The sequence below is a fragment of the Henckelia pumila genome, chromosome 2 (genome assembly GCF_033568475.1).
Source record: "Henckelia pumila isolate YLH828 chromosome 2, ASM3356847v2, whole genome shotgun sequence".
NCBI lineage: Eukaryota > Viridiplantae > Streptophyta > Magnoliopsida > Lamiales > Gesneriaceae > Henckelia > Henckelia pumila.
Genome location: NC_133121.1, coordinates 15,999,788 through 16,015,659, shown reverse-complemented (window position 1 = coordinate 16,015,659; position 15,872 = coordinate 15,999,788). Strand labels below are relative to the sequence as shown.

General features: G+C 30.4%; 1 long non-coding RNA gene across 1 annotated transcript; it reads right to left on the bottom strand.

Moving 5' to 3' along the window:
* Positions 1 to 13,261: 13,261 nt before the first annotated feature.
* LOC140880031 (uncharacterized) lies at positions 13,262 to 14,667 on the bottom strand. The gene is made up of 3 exons (XR_012149575.1): positions 14,611 to 14,667; positions 14,029 to 14,218; positions 13,262 to 13,395 (listed from the first exon to the last, which is right to left on the bottom strand). It is a non-coding gene; the product is annotated as an uncharacterized lncRNA (long non-coding RNA).
* Between the last annotated feature and the right edge of the window lie 1,205 nt (positions 14,668 to 15,872).

Here is a 15,872-nt window from a genome sequence, read left to right as displayed (position 1 = left end):
TCTATTTTATGCCCCATAGACGTGAGCCGAGAAAATAGAGTATTCAATGTGTTGATATGGTCGGTCATCGACGAGGATTCCGCCATCCGAAGAGTATAAAGCTTTCTCTTTAGGAAAATCTTGTTGTGTAGTGACTTGACCACGTACAATTTTGTCAAAGTATCCCAAATAACTTTTGCACTTTTTATTTCAGAGATACTTGACAATACTTCATCCGCTATAGCCAAGTGCAAATTGGCAACAGCATTGTGATTCATCTCATTCCACTTTTGATCATTTGTGATCTCCGTCGGTCTATCTCCAATAACTTCCAAGCAACGCTCCTTTGTTAGAATTGTTTGCACCTTCAATTTCCACAGCAAAAATTGCTCCCATTGAACTTTTCTATCTCGTAGTTTGCCGTCATCTTGACTACAAGAATCCTGCCTTATAAAATCTTCAAAAATCTTTTTTGATGTGGAAGATCAGTCACAGCTGCAACCACAGAGCATACTCAGAATTTTAAGAAATTTTATGTCAAGGCTCTGATACCACTTGTTGGTCCCAGGTGCGGCATCACGAGATAGAAACTATGAAAATTGAAGGATAAATAGACACCAAGATTTACGTGAAAAACCCCTAAAAATTATTGGGGTAAAAATCACGGGTAAGATCAAAAGATTCCACTATAATATTTGGAGAATTACAACATCTCTCTGTGTTTCCAAAGAGACATTCATCCTCTTAATACAGGAGAAAATCTATCTCACAAATATATATAGAAACACACTCAAATGTATTGAATGTTTTAAACTGAGAAATGAACTCTGTGTTGGGATGCTTAGAATGCCGCGATGATGCACCTATTTATAATGTAATTTCTCGGTGCGTAAATGAGAAAGGAAATTCAATTATACACTTGTCGTCCACTTGTGATAAATTGGCGTGCCATAAATGTAAACATGCACTTCAATTTGCCATCTACCGAAAACGTGTCCTTTTCCTTCATTTTTTTTTATTCTGCCGACATGGTCTTCATGAAAAATAGTTTCCTAGTTCTAGTATCATATATTGTATTGCTTAATATCTATATTTATGTGGATTAGTGGATTTATGTCTGTTTCTAATAGCTAGTTTAGAAATTTTAAATTATCTTTAAAAGTAATAAATTATTTTATTTGAAAATTTTAGAGTTGAAAACCGATTATCCAAATCAAACCGAAACGAACCAAAGTTCAATTGTTAATGGTTTAGTTTGGTTTACAGTTTTACAAAACCAATAGAATATATTACTTGATCACCGCTGGCTTATAAATTATAATTACAATAAATTGCTATTTAGTTCCATACCTTGTATGAGAAATGTTGGTTTTTCATATAGATTTGGGTTCGATCGATACCAAATGTGCCATACAATTATTTTTATTTTATTTTATTTAAAAAAAATCTAGTTTTAGTTGTATATGGGAATGTGAAAAAACAAGATGGATTAGTTCTAAGTCTAAAATTAAAGGATAATATCGTGTGTGATTTTACAATGATAATTGAGATCTTTGTTTTGGTGTATAAAATGTAATGTATATGGTGTCAAAAAAAATTTGTAATGTGTATCAATTATTTTATTAATGTAGTATTGAAACAGTAAATTTGCAAGTGTACTCTTGTACGTTGATATATTTTGGATTTTAATTATGTAACTTATTATAGTTTGATTTTCATCTAATAACTTGCATTTGTATTGGGTTTTGGTCTCTTTTTTTTTACGAAACCAACTAAAATCATCGAATATTGTTAATTTGACTTAATATTCTCCTACGTGACTCATATTATATGGCATAATTAAAACTCATATTATATATGTGAAAATCCATTTATACAAAAATAGAGCAAAACCTCGCTCAATATTTCAAAATGAGAGGAAAAAAATTATTGTTTTTCTTTATTGTTCTTAATGGATTTTTAATATGTGAAACATAGGTTTTATTAGTGTAACAAGAGTCACGTTGGAGAACATGGTATCAAATAAAGAATATATGTTGTATGTAGTGATTTCGAGCGAGAAAAACACCGAAATCATTAAAAAAAAATCCAAATATACTATACGAAATTTTTTTTTTAACAAATTATAAAAATGCTAAAAGTAAAACACCGAATTGAGTTTGATTGATTATGAAACTCAACATTTGTTCGTCCGTGAATTGAGTAGTATTTGGTGAAAAAGTATTGAGATAATTTTTTTTTCATGAATTAATTTTTCAAAATTGGATTGAAAATGAAATGAAAGATGAAGAATATTGATTTTTTGGAATTCTAGTGGAAGATGAAACGACCCTAACTCTCTAATATAAATAAATATGCGAATTTTTATTTTTTTTTTATACTTACTGAGTAAAGATATGTACATACATGCCCATATATATATGCACAGAATAAATAGATTTAAAAATAAATAAACTAAATAAAAATGCAACCTTTAATAAATTAAATATTTGAGTCAAACATTTAATAAAATACTGACATAAGCAAAAATAAATAAAATTTGCATGCACTGAAAATATTTAAATAAAATATCCCATACTGTCAACCACTGAAAATAAATAAATAAAAGTATAACATGCTAAAATATTCAAAACATGCATAAAGACTCAGACGACTATCACGGTCACGGGGTCACTGCATGTCCGCTCATATGTCCTCGCCGCCGGTGGGTACCACATCCTCCTCTACGTAATCACCTGCACCATACCAGTGTAGTGAGCCTAGAGGCCCAACATGCTAACATAACAAGGGTTTAAAATAATTTAAATCACTTTAATACTAATACATAACATATACATGAATGAGCATGCTTAAAAATATCATGACATAACATAACTTAAATTAACTTAAATATCATAATCATACATAATACATAAACATTGTTGAACAAAGTATTTTCTAACATCGCATGGTTGTATCCATAGTGTAACCTTAAATCATACATTAAATACTGATCAGCGTGGAAACCAACGTACGTGGCGGTGACGCTCTTAAATTGGCAGTAAACTGCCCTTCAATAGTTCACATATGGGGACGAATCCCCCTCAAATTGTCACACTACTTCAACTTCCAACATAAAAATTATTTTTCTTTTGCTCAACCTTAAACATTAAATCATGCATAAAAATTATTTCATGAATGCATGTACTTAAATAAAATGTGTGTCCTTCATATATATTTAATTTAATTTTTATACTAACATATAAATACTAAAATAACATTCATGCATAAAATAATTAAATATATATTTAGGACACATGCAATTTCTCATTGTTTGTGCTGAACTGCTGGCCCTAACACTCAAGCCCATTTTCTTAAATTCTGGCCCACTAACACTGAGACTGGCCCATTAACATACTTAAGCACAATAATTAATTATTCTAAGCCCACTTAATTAATTAAAGCCCATTAATTTAATTAATCTAATTAGCTCAATAAAACACTTAAACTTAATAATTAGCTTAAAATTAAAAATACCCGAGCCCAATTAACTTAACCCAGACCCGGACCCAACTAACTTAACCCATGACCCACAGACTTGACCCGGACCACTAACCCGACCCGGAACCCACTTGGAACCCTAGAACCCGAACCCCCCCCCCCCCTTTCCCACGCTGCCCGCCGCGAGCAGCAGCCCTTCTAGGGCTGCTGCCGCCCATCTCCGGCCGCCCCTGGCCGGAGCTCCACCGCTCAGACGTGGCCCACGTCTGGGCGGTCCTAACCTGCACCAGCCCCCAACCCCATGCAGCCTGGACACCATAACCGATCGCCCCTTCCTCTGAACCCTAATCTGCGCAACCTCGGCACCCGATCGAGCCTAGCTTGCTTCCTGGGCTCGTTTGGCTCGAACCACTCAAGCCCCACGAGTCCAGACCACCCTCTCTCGACCTAGGGACCCCCGACCAGCAGCTGGGCGCACCATGGATGAAAAAACGTGAGTATAGATGGAAGAAATACATGAACATGGTGTAAACAACAAAGCCAAACCATTTTATAAAAAATAAAGAAAAGTTTCGATGCATACACTTCCCCTACATAATACATACTGATATGTTGTTTAAAAAAAGAAGGAAAATCATGTCTTGCACCGTAGGTTGAAGAGAAGTAGGCGCGTGGAACGATTTCCGGGATGATGGGGCGATGACAACTTGCTTTGGACCTTCAAAAACGTGGCTATGGAGTCTTCCTTGGCTGTTGGATCGACGAAGAAGATGATGGATATGGGGGTGAGGCGGCTGATGGAGAGTTTGGGCGTAGGGTTGGGTAGTTTTAGGATTAAAAATTTTAAATATAATTACACTACCTAATTTACTTAATTAATATACCAAAATATATAATTTAAAACTCCACTTAAAAGATTTAAATCTGATACTAAATCATAAATCTCGAAATATATAATTAAGAGAATTTTAAAAAATACTAAAAAGTCGTTATTTTGGCTTATTTTGAATAAAAACGGACTCCTAAAATTATATAAAATTAAATACTAAAAATATTGAGGAAATAAAACTCAAAATAATATTTTTGGGCTCTAAAAATGCTCATGAAATAAATTGGATAGATGTTGTCATCTCGTCCGTCCACGGTCCCGTCTACGCGATCAAAATAATTAATTTCCATAAATCGTAAAAATCACTAATTATGGGTTAAATGCTTAAAAATAACTTAAAACATGCACAAATAATTTCACATAATTATTTAACCCATAAATCTAAAATTTTAAATAAATAAATTTCCTAATTATGCATGCGAATTTACGTATTTAAAAATACCGGGTGTTACAGAAGAAATTGTGAATTTTTTGAGGTATAATCAATAATGAGACTAATTTATAGAAGGATGCTTGAATTTTGAAAATATGGTAGTTTGTGATTTTTAAGAATTTTTATTAAAAATTTTGTACTTTTTTCTTATTTTTTTCAATTTCAATTTATTTTTGAACAAATCAAGGATGTGATTGATCTTGTTGTATCTTCAACGGCCAGATCAATCGAACTGTTCTATTTTATTTTTTTCATTTTTAAATTGAAAAAGACATGTTTAAATTTTTAAAAAATAAAAATAAAAAAAATTAGTCATTAGTGGCTTCACCGCGTGAGGCCAAATTGCCGGAATGAGGAAACAAAACAGACGAGGAAGACAAACTTCCTCGTCCGAAAATAATATTTATTAGCCACGGTGCACACGCATTGCGTGTGTAACATAATACATAAATATAAATACTTGGATTTTGTTGCATTGGTCTATGAAATTTAAATGTGAGACACTGATCAAGATAACAAATTCATTCATGAATGACATGTGCGCGCCTTACAACATGAAAGAATATTAAATTAGAGAAATTGTCAAGGGTAATGATTCACAACATGCAACTATTTAATCATGAAATCTCATATATTACAAATTGTGAACTGTCAAAAAAATTTGATAATTGCTAAAATAAATCAAACATCAAATATGTACAAATATTTTTAACTAAATACTATATTTTCGTCCATGTAATTCTTGACAATGTCTTTCTACAACATTGGAAAATAATAATAAAAAATTAAAAAGGAAATAGACAGTGATAATTACATGGATGACATAGAAAAATTTCATATATACTTTGATGCCGACAGTTTCATAGTAGACATGGATAAATTGGATAAATTAGACTTTTTTCCAATTGGCTATTAAGTGTTTTTTAGAAATTAGTTTTCTTCGTTTTTATTTTTATTTTTTCCCGTTTCTCCCAACTTAAGATATCTAAGGTTACATGCAGATGTCAGAACCAAAGAAACAAAAAGCAAGTGCAATTTAAGAGTGAGGAAATAAAGAATTTTCATATTATACAATGCTCCAACTTATATATTCATTCAAAGATTAATTATTATTATCATAAATGAGAGACATAAAAAAACACACTATTGTTTCTCATTTTACAAAAGAATTAAGGAGGTAACGGGAAACATCTATATACCATATCAAATGCAATTCAAATTAGACATTCAAACAAAAGATCTTCCGTGTTCCTCCCTCTGAATAAAAATAAAAAATTACCATTAGATGAGACATGAGTCCTCAAGATGAAGTTTCCACAGCTTCAATCCTCTATATAGAGACACAATCGACGTAATAAAGAAAGAGAAAATTTTAAAAAAGCAAATTCGGAAGGCAACCGATTGCAACGAACCCGTGAGAAAAAAACATTGAACAATGACTTGAAATTCTCAAAAAACAAAAGACTGGAGCAAGACATTGGACAAACAACATTATGTAACTGGATAACCTGTCTCCGAGCCAATGGCGGAGCCAGAATTATCAATTTACTCGGGCTAGAATTTTAAGTCCTCCAATGCTTTAATTTTTTAATTGAGCTACCCAGGCTAATAACACATTTGTGGAGATATACATAGCTCCGCCCTTGCTCCCGAGCCATGGTCTTGTCTTTGCTTTGAATGAAATCCAATCAGAATATATATGGTTAAGGAAGTAAATTTGAAAAATGAGATTGAGAGCAAGAAAACTCGTAGGAATTTTAAACTCCAAATTGGGTGTGTATGTTATTACATTTTTTAATGAAGGGTAATTTAGTTTAAATATTAATTTAGACAAAACAGTTAGTTTAAGGTGTTTAACAATTATTAAATAGTAAAAGATTAAATATCACTCCGCTTCAATTGATAATTGTCGCTATATAATTGAGCCAGTGCAGTTTGAGTCGTAAACTTTTTTTCTTTAAAAAAAATCATATAAACTATCGACTCTTACGTTATAAAAGCACGGGTTAATGAGATATTATTATAAATGAAATACACGCACGATAGATTTAATGGTCCACAATTATATTATATATGAAGTATGTCATGTTTATATTTTTTTTCAATGAACCTATAATAATAATTTTGGACAGTCTGTTCTAAAAATTGACCTAGCGGTGCCGGTCGATCACATCGAAAAAATGTTAATCGGTCAGTCTAGGCATCCTAGGCGCCTAGGTGGGCCTAAGTGGCCCTAGGCAGAAATTAAATTATTATTTTTTTGGTCTTTTAAATCATAAGCCCATTAAAAAATACCAAAAAAATTTTATTATCCTTTCACGAAAATCCTTTCAACGGCCTAGGCGTTAGGCGCTGATCTGACGCCCGATTAACGCCTAGCGAATTTTAAAACTTTGATTGTGGATACAATATATATCGGGATACTACCCTTGTAGTAATATGAACGATATTGTCGACTAGACAGTTGATGCATACTTGACATAACATTTTACATCATTAAAGTCAATAGATACAACCCATGATGAATTTGCACGATGAAATATCAAAATATCATATGTAATTTACAAGTATGGACCAATTGTTTGTGCTTAATTAATATCTTGACAATACATTTACTAGCAATTCCAAATTATTTTGTACGGTTTTCGATACGTACTTAATTTAATTTAGAATTTAAATGAGATTTTTTCGAATTTTTTTTGATTCATAACTTGAAGCAATTGTATTTCTTATCAAAAAAATGTTATATGTACAATAATTGTTACATTTACACACGTTGTTACACTCACTATTAAATTGTAAAACTGCCTCAAATATTTGTAAGAAGAGGTTTTTAAAATATTTATTTCAATTAAAATATATTTTGGCTGGTTTTGTAATTTAAAAATGGTGTATACTGTATAACCGTCAACCGTGTGTATAATATAATTATATACATAATATTTCTTTTTATTTTCAAATCTAATATTTTTATCGATTCTTAAAATCTATTATTTATATATAGTTCGTGTTTGGATTTATGTAATTGAAAAGATGTTCAAATACATTCTTTCCATTATATCAACGAATTATCTAAAATAATGCGCAAATATAGATCGGCTAATTGTTCTCTAATAGCACCTACACCAATAGAGATTTCTTGATTGCGAAATGTATCGAAGCTTTGGTTAGTAAAAAAACAAGATATTAAAGACGAGTTGAATACATAAGATTAAAAGAATATTTAAATAAGTTCAGTTTTAAAAAAAATTTATCAAAAAACTTCTAAGTGTAAACCAAAAAACCAGAACATATAACTTTTGAAATAACATTTTTTAAAAGTGTTTTTAAAACAAAAACAAATATTGTGACCAAACAATACGTTTATAAGAAAAAATATACTTTTAATAAAAAAATTTACTTTTAGCCCGTTCATTTCTCCATTCAAATCGATTCTCAATCAGCAATATAAGAGAGTGTTTGCAATCACTAAAAAAAGTAATTGTTAGATTGTGGCTTAAAAAATTATTTTTCTATGTTTCTTAAGTGAGTGTTTGGTAGAGCTTCTACAAAGTGCTTATTAGCTTCTAGATGCATAGAAGCGCTTTTGAGTGTTTGTGAATGTTAAGGGATCGGAGTGTTTGCAAGAGGTTATGCTTTTGGAGAATTGATTAAATTTATAGATTATGATGAAATGAGAAAAAAAGCATAAATGGGTAGTGTTTGAAATCAAAAGCTAAGAGCTGAAATTTTTTTAAGATGATGTATTTTGTACATAAGTGCTTTTCATACTAACTTTTTAATAAAATGCCAAAAATAACCCTATTGGAAAACACATTTACATCTCTTTGTGAAGAATAATTGTGATCTCGTTTTCTTTCTTCTTTTCAACTTTTATTAATTTTGCTAGTGTGAAAATGGTGTTACACACTAGTTTTTTTTTTTTAATTTGTTTTGTTTGTTTTTATTTTGTTTCCAGAATTTTGGGATGTTTATTATCTTTTTTATGTAATATATTATTTTGTTAGGATAAAAAAATATTTATAAAACAAATATATTTAAATGAATAACTTGTATAGCATGTCATATACGAAATTAGAGAGGAGTAGGCAAAAATATAGCAGTTTCTTAAATTTTTTAATATTTATTTAAATTATTTATAAAATTGAATTTTATTTATAAAGTTTTTTTAAATTTGGCTCATATTTTAAAAGTTTGTATTATTTCCCAAAAAAAAAAAAAAACAATACATGGCATCATTATCGTAATACCATCAACCCATTTAATTCCTATATAATGTGATATTTATGTTCAAAAAATGTTCAAAAAAAAATGAATTACATGCATACTTTTCAACAAAATGACTACATACGTACAAATCCTTCAATTGTGATACAAATTTTTAAACATTAATATTTTCTTTGTTTATTTTTATTTTGTTTTCCGGCCTTTTGGGTTGTATTTATTTTATATATATAATATATATATAATTTATTTAGAATTTAAAAAAAACCATGTTTATAAAAACAAACATATTTGAGCTTTAAACACGAACTTATATATAGTATATTTGTCAGTGTAATTCGAGAGAAATATTCAAAATAGTTTAATCTTTTAAATTTTAAATAAACAATATATAAAATTGAATTTTATCTCATAATTTTTTTAATTTTTAAATAAACAATATATAAAATTTCTTGATTGAAGATATTCTTGATGTGTACATAATACAACGTAAAACATATAAGTTATCTTTCCAAGTGCCATTTTTCTATATATTTTTCAAAGTTGAAGCACATACATATATATATTTACGATATTCTATCTTTCTTTTACATAATTAACAAGAATTCAAATGGGATTATTACAGGCAAACTAGTTGATGATGGTTGCAGAAACCAGAATTTAATGCAAGAATTAGGTAGCCGGCCTTTAATTTAGTGCTATTAAAATTATTACATGTCCGCTCGTTGGCATAAACATGCAGGACTTGGTCCTTTTTTTAAAAAAAAAAAAAATGAGGCGGCACAATTGGCCAAACAGTACATGAGAAGATGGATGATGCTGCTGGATACTAATTGTGCTCTCTAATTTTAATATATAATTTCATGTTTTTATTTGCGTCTGACCAAGTTTTCTAGATAAAGACATCCAACATTCTATACAGCACAACATCGATCAGAATAGCAAGCCACAAACGCGATGCTGGTTTTGGCGTTAATTCGTTTGGGGCACTAATTGCATTAAGAGAGGGACTGCGTGATGGACAGAGGATTGGATATTCACCAAGTCAATACAGATTCTTTATTGAGGATTACAACTATACTGGAAACTAATTGAGTAAGCTGAAGCAGCAAATTCAATTGCTAGCAATCTTGCTTTTTTTTTTTTTTTGTGTTATTTTTGTGTCTTTTGCGTGGGTGCGGGAGAATTTCCCATTAAATCTTGTAATAGACGATTTTTCTCATTCTTGATAAAACTGTCAACAAAATATATATTAAATTATTGATTTTTCTGTTTAGAAGAGTAGTTTTATTATTACCTTTTTTGATTTTATGAAAAAAAAATCTATTAGTTAATTATATTTACTATATATGGAAAGTTTGTTTTATGTATTATTTTTTTTAAAAATATGAGAGTAAATAGGAAAGTGTTTAAATTCTAAAATAAAAGAGTTATTTGCACCAAACACCATTGTGAAATATTGAAAATGCACACTTCTCCCCTGTGAAATTTTAATAGGCATTTTCAACCCTAACCTTTTAAAAAATTAGCACACTCGCCCCTTCAGATGAGTGATTGTTGCGCACGCGCCCCTCATGCGACTGGGTAAAGATTTTGATATTTTTTTTGCATCAAATACTCCTGTGAAATATAAAAAATGCATATTTGACCCCTGTGAAAATAATTTTTAAATCTATTCAACCCATAATACACAATTTTTATTAAAATCTAATTATAAAATATTTAGCAAACACTTTTTGTTTTATTAATTTTATTTTTAAATTTAAATTTATTATGATTATATAATTATTTTCTAAAAAATATTATTATTTTATCTTGTTATCATTATTTTATTAAAATTTCTTCTTGTTTCCAATTTTTTCATTAAACATGCATTCATAAACAAGTATTTAAATAATTTCAAGTACCAAATATTGAACTAAATCGATAAGTTTAAACATATTGCTTTTTCGATTTAGGACTATATATTATTGAACCAAAATTTAAATTTTTCGAGAATATGCATTGCATAATTTTTAATAAATAATAAAAAAATAACATGCTTATATAATTATAAATCGAAAAGGTAACATTTATGAACTTATCATTTCGTTCAATATTTTGGTATTTTTAGATATTTAAATTCTTATTTATGAATAATGTTTAATGGAAAAATTGAAAACACGAAGTGATTTGATAAAATAATGATAACGAGATAAAGTAATAATTTTTTAAAAAATAAATTAATTAAAAATTTAAATTAAAAATTTAAAATTAATAAAATTAAAAATTCTTTAAAAATATTTTATAATTAGATCTTAATAAATATTGTGTATTATTATTTAATGCAAATTCTGCAATGCATTTTAAAAAATTTAGATTTTGGTTCAAAAATCTATAATCCTAAATTGAAAAGTAATATACATGAAATTATCATTTTGATTTAATATTTTGGTACTTTTAGTTATTTAAATCTCGTTTATGAATACATTTTTAATTGAGAAATTGGAAACAAGAAGAAAGTTTAATAAAATATTGATAAAAAGATAAAATAATAATATTTTTTAGAAAATAATTATATAATCATAATAAATTTAAATTTAAAATTAAAAATAAAATTAATAAAATGAAAAGTGTTTGCTAAATATTTTATAATTAGATTTTAATAAAAATTGTGTATTATGGGTTGAATATATTTAAAAATTATTTTCACAGGGGTCAAATATGCATTTTTTTATATTTCACAGGGGTATTTGGTGCAAAAAAAAATATCAAAATCTTCCAGTCGCATGAGGGGCACGTGCGCAACAATCACTCATCTGAAGGGGCGAGTGTGCTAATTTTTTAAAAGGTTAGGGTTGAAGATGTCTATTAAAATTTCACAGGGTGAAGTGTGTTTCATTTTTCAATATTTCAAAAAAATCTATTAGTTAATTATATTTACTATATATGGAAGATAGTTTGTTTTATGTATTAATTTTTTTAAAAATATGAGAGTAAATAGGAAAGTGTTTAAATTCTAAAATAAAATGATGCCTAACGGGTTTTGATGGGAACTTTGGTAGGAACGTGTAAGAAAATGGGGGTTGCACATAAACTGTTTGAGGTGTTGTCACAAGGTGTTGACAACACCTTCAATAACATCTTAAGTAATTTGCAGCGGAATAAAATTAAAGCGTAAATAAAATAAACAAGCAACCAAATAAATAGACTCAATATGATTTAAGCAAGAGTATAAAATACTCTTGCAGCGCCTTAGGGCAAAACTTCACTAAAAAACAAATCAAAGAGTTTTACAAACTCTAACACTAGTGATTATTGTAAAATTCAATTTCTCAAAACAATTGATAAAATAAACCATAAAAATAACTCCTAAAAATTCTATTCAAGATAGAATAAATAAAATAGAGTAAGGAGTTAAAAATCTTGATGCCAAAAACTTGTATAGTCGAAACACTCTTCAATCAATGATCTTCAAGCATCAAGTAACCTTGACCGATTTGAGCTTTCATATAATTTGACTTACTTATCTTGAATTGAAATTTGTTACAAGGTTTTTGATTTGCTGCTGGATGAGAATTTTCATTACAAAGGGATATTAGATGAAATAAATTCCTTGAACAAAAGTGGTCTCACCCCACTTGATGTATTACTATCAAATGGTGCTAGTGTCGACCATCAACTAGAGGAAATGGTTAGAGCATCTTGTGGCAAAAGAGTTAAAGAAATTCAAGCAACATTATCACAACAAAATTCAACGGTTCTGTGGGGACCTCGGGTTGCTAATCTCAACTTAGGGCAATTAATGAACAATAAATATTCATTAAGCATCAAATAAATAAACCAAGAGCAAAGTAAAAAAAAAATTTTTTTTAATAAACAGTGCCTCGCTCGATCGGTGAAAAACACCCGATCGAGCGGGATTCATAACCCTGCTCTCGGGTTCCAAACATTTATGGCCTCGCTCGATCGGGAAACTTCAACCGATCGAGCGAGTCATAAACTCAATTCCCCTGTTTTGCAAATAAAGGGGTTGCGCTCGATCGGTGATTATCACCCGATCGAGCGAGCATGGTTTTCCAAAAAAAATACAGCAAAACTCTTTGCTGTCAAAACCAACTCTATAGAAGTATTTGCATGCCAAATCTATACCACAAGCATGATATAACAATTTCAAAACAGGTATAGACATATATACTAAGTCTCCAACATAGTAGACTAGTTTTACTATTATTACCGAATCACAAACTAGTCCAAAGCATGAAATTGTACAACATGTTTCTAAGTAAATCAAGCTAACACATGTTCTACCAGCTATAATACATGTTCTCTTGCTTAAAAACCCGAGTCACCACGTGCTAAGACTCTATCTCGAGCTATCCATGTCAAGTCTGACCAGCTCTTGCCCCACCTATTGCAATGCACACATACAAAACATAGCAATTGCCGGAAAACTCCGGTGAGAATAAATCCCAGTATAAATAACAAAACATGCAATAAAAAGAGCATCTCATCTAATGCTATAAAAATAAATGCAATGCATGTTTGAAGGATAGGCTAGCAAAGCTGATATCAATAAAGCTTGGTTCTTTGGGATCCCGAGGAATAAAATAGCTCTCAAACTACCGACACTCCCATTCGAGGCAGCATCAAGTATTTTATTCCTCTGACTTTGGTGCAACTATAGTGAGTCTTCTGGCTTTGAATATAAATCACATTCTGTGCCATGAGTCAAGCTGACTCTAAAAATAAATCTATATTCCATGCCACCCACTACAGCTCTCCAAACGTCATCTGCACTCTAGGCGATGGCTGCCCTCTGTGCTATTAAGGCTGGAGTTCAAGATGAATGCAACATAATCTGTATGCATTAAAAGCTATAAAAACACATCTTGAACATGTAATCAAATAATCAAACAAAGCAACTAAGTCATTTAAATCACATAAACACATAGCCAAACAATAGCAAATAAGTATGTGATTTTACTCGAGATTAGCAGCTATCTCGAGGGCTCTATCCAATCTGGATAGCTGCTATTTATACCTGTCAATGTTGAGTCTGACACTACTTCAAGTTGCTGGAATCATCATTCAAAACAACATATCAAAAGCTATTCCAATTCTTGACAATTCAAGGCAAGGACAGTAGCTTCACAACTTCTTCAAACTTGATCATTTCTTTTCCAATTTCGAAACGGAATTCCCGAGTCGGCGAGCATTATATCAAATCAATTCTGAAATGAATTTATTAACAATCAAACAAATGCAATACCAACTCCAATCATGCTGCATTCAATTTACAAGAACAAAGGCTTGACAATTTTCGAATCAACGGCACAACGGCTAAAAACCGACAACCGAAACAAATTCCAAACTAATATAACAATCTATTCTCATCATCTTCCTCAACATATCCACATTTACATACACGTTCCATCACATATTCAGAATTCATAATTTTCGAATAAACTTCAATAATGCACAATAAATCTGAATAATAGTCTTTTTCCGTTCCGTCTTCGAATACATCATCGATGCTAACTCATGAACATATATATTCAAAAATAATAGCATCCCATATTCAACCCAAAATATCAAACATGAAAGAACTCAATAAAATTTGTACCAAAAGGTAGCTCTCGGAGCGGTGATCGCAAATATATGTTCAAATCGGAATTCTGACGGACGGATATCGAAAAATCAAAGCTTTTTAAGGGCTGAAAATGGCGTGGAAGCTAAGCTGATGTTCTTCCCCATTTCCTACTGCCTTACACGTTTTTTTCTGCTGACTATCAAGTAGGATTTCAGATATATATATTCAAATTGCACTTTAGTCCCTGAACTCTTCAGAAATTGCAATTTAGTCCTCGGCCAATCTTTTAATCCAATTTCAATCCATATTAATTTAAGAATATTAGAATTAAATTCTAAACTCTAAAAATTCTCAAATTAAATTTTTTCGGATTAAAATTAAATCATTTCGGCCTTAAAATTGCGATATTTGCAAATTGCCTTCTGCGCGAGTTTCACCTCTGAATTCAATTCTCTTTAATTCACGAAACTTGGAATTTAAATCTCAAATTCCATAAATATTCAAATCGCATATTTCAATCTTTTAATTTAAGAATCTCGGAATTTAAATCTCAAAAACTGTAAATTCTCAAATTAAATATTTTCAACTCGGAAATTAAATCTTTAATTTCCATAAATATTCCAATTAATATTTTCTCATATTCGGCATTTAAATCTCTAATCCCGAAATTAATAATTGAAGATTTTCCGGATCTTACAGGTTCCTTCTCATAATTCATCACAGGAACAACAACATATAAGTCGTGATCGTCCCCAATCTACTTCTGGAAAATTGCTGGAGTATTTCAAGTTCAAAAATTTCAACGAATCTCCTAGTAAAGTTCGTGCCACATTACTCCTCCTAGCTGTGTTGATAGCAACAATGACATATCAAGCCGCTCTCAGCCCACCGGGTGGTGTCTGGCAGGACGACTCTTGGCCTCAGCTCGCTGATCCCATACACACACATTTACCACATGATCATTCGGCCGAAAAGGCGGTGATGGGGAAAAATAATCCCGGGATGTTTGCGATATTTATGCTTTCAATTCGTTAGGATTCTTCATGTCGATGGAAATCATTTACGGTTTGACCTCTGGAATTCCCATGCAGTTTTTAATTAGAGTCTCACTTTTCAAAGTCATCACCTTCTTCAATTTCAGACATGTTGTCTAATACCTCTAAGCATTCTTGGATAGTGAATTGTCGTGCAGTACCAACAGAAGCTCGAGATGATGCAGATTCACTTTCTATTGTATCAACCATACGCTCTAGACACTTAGCAATCTTCTCAGCTGTTGATATCTTCTTTGATTT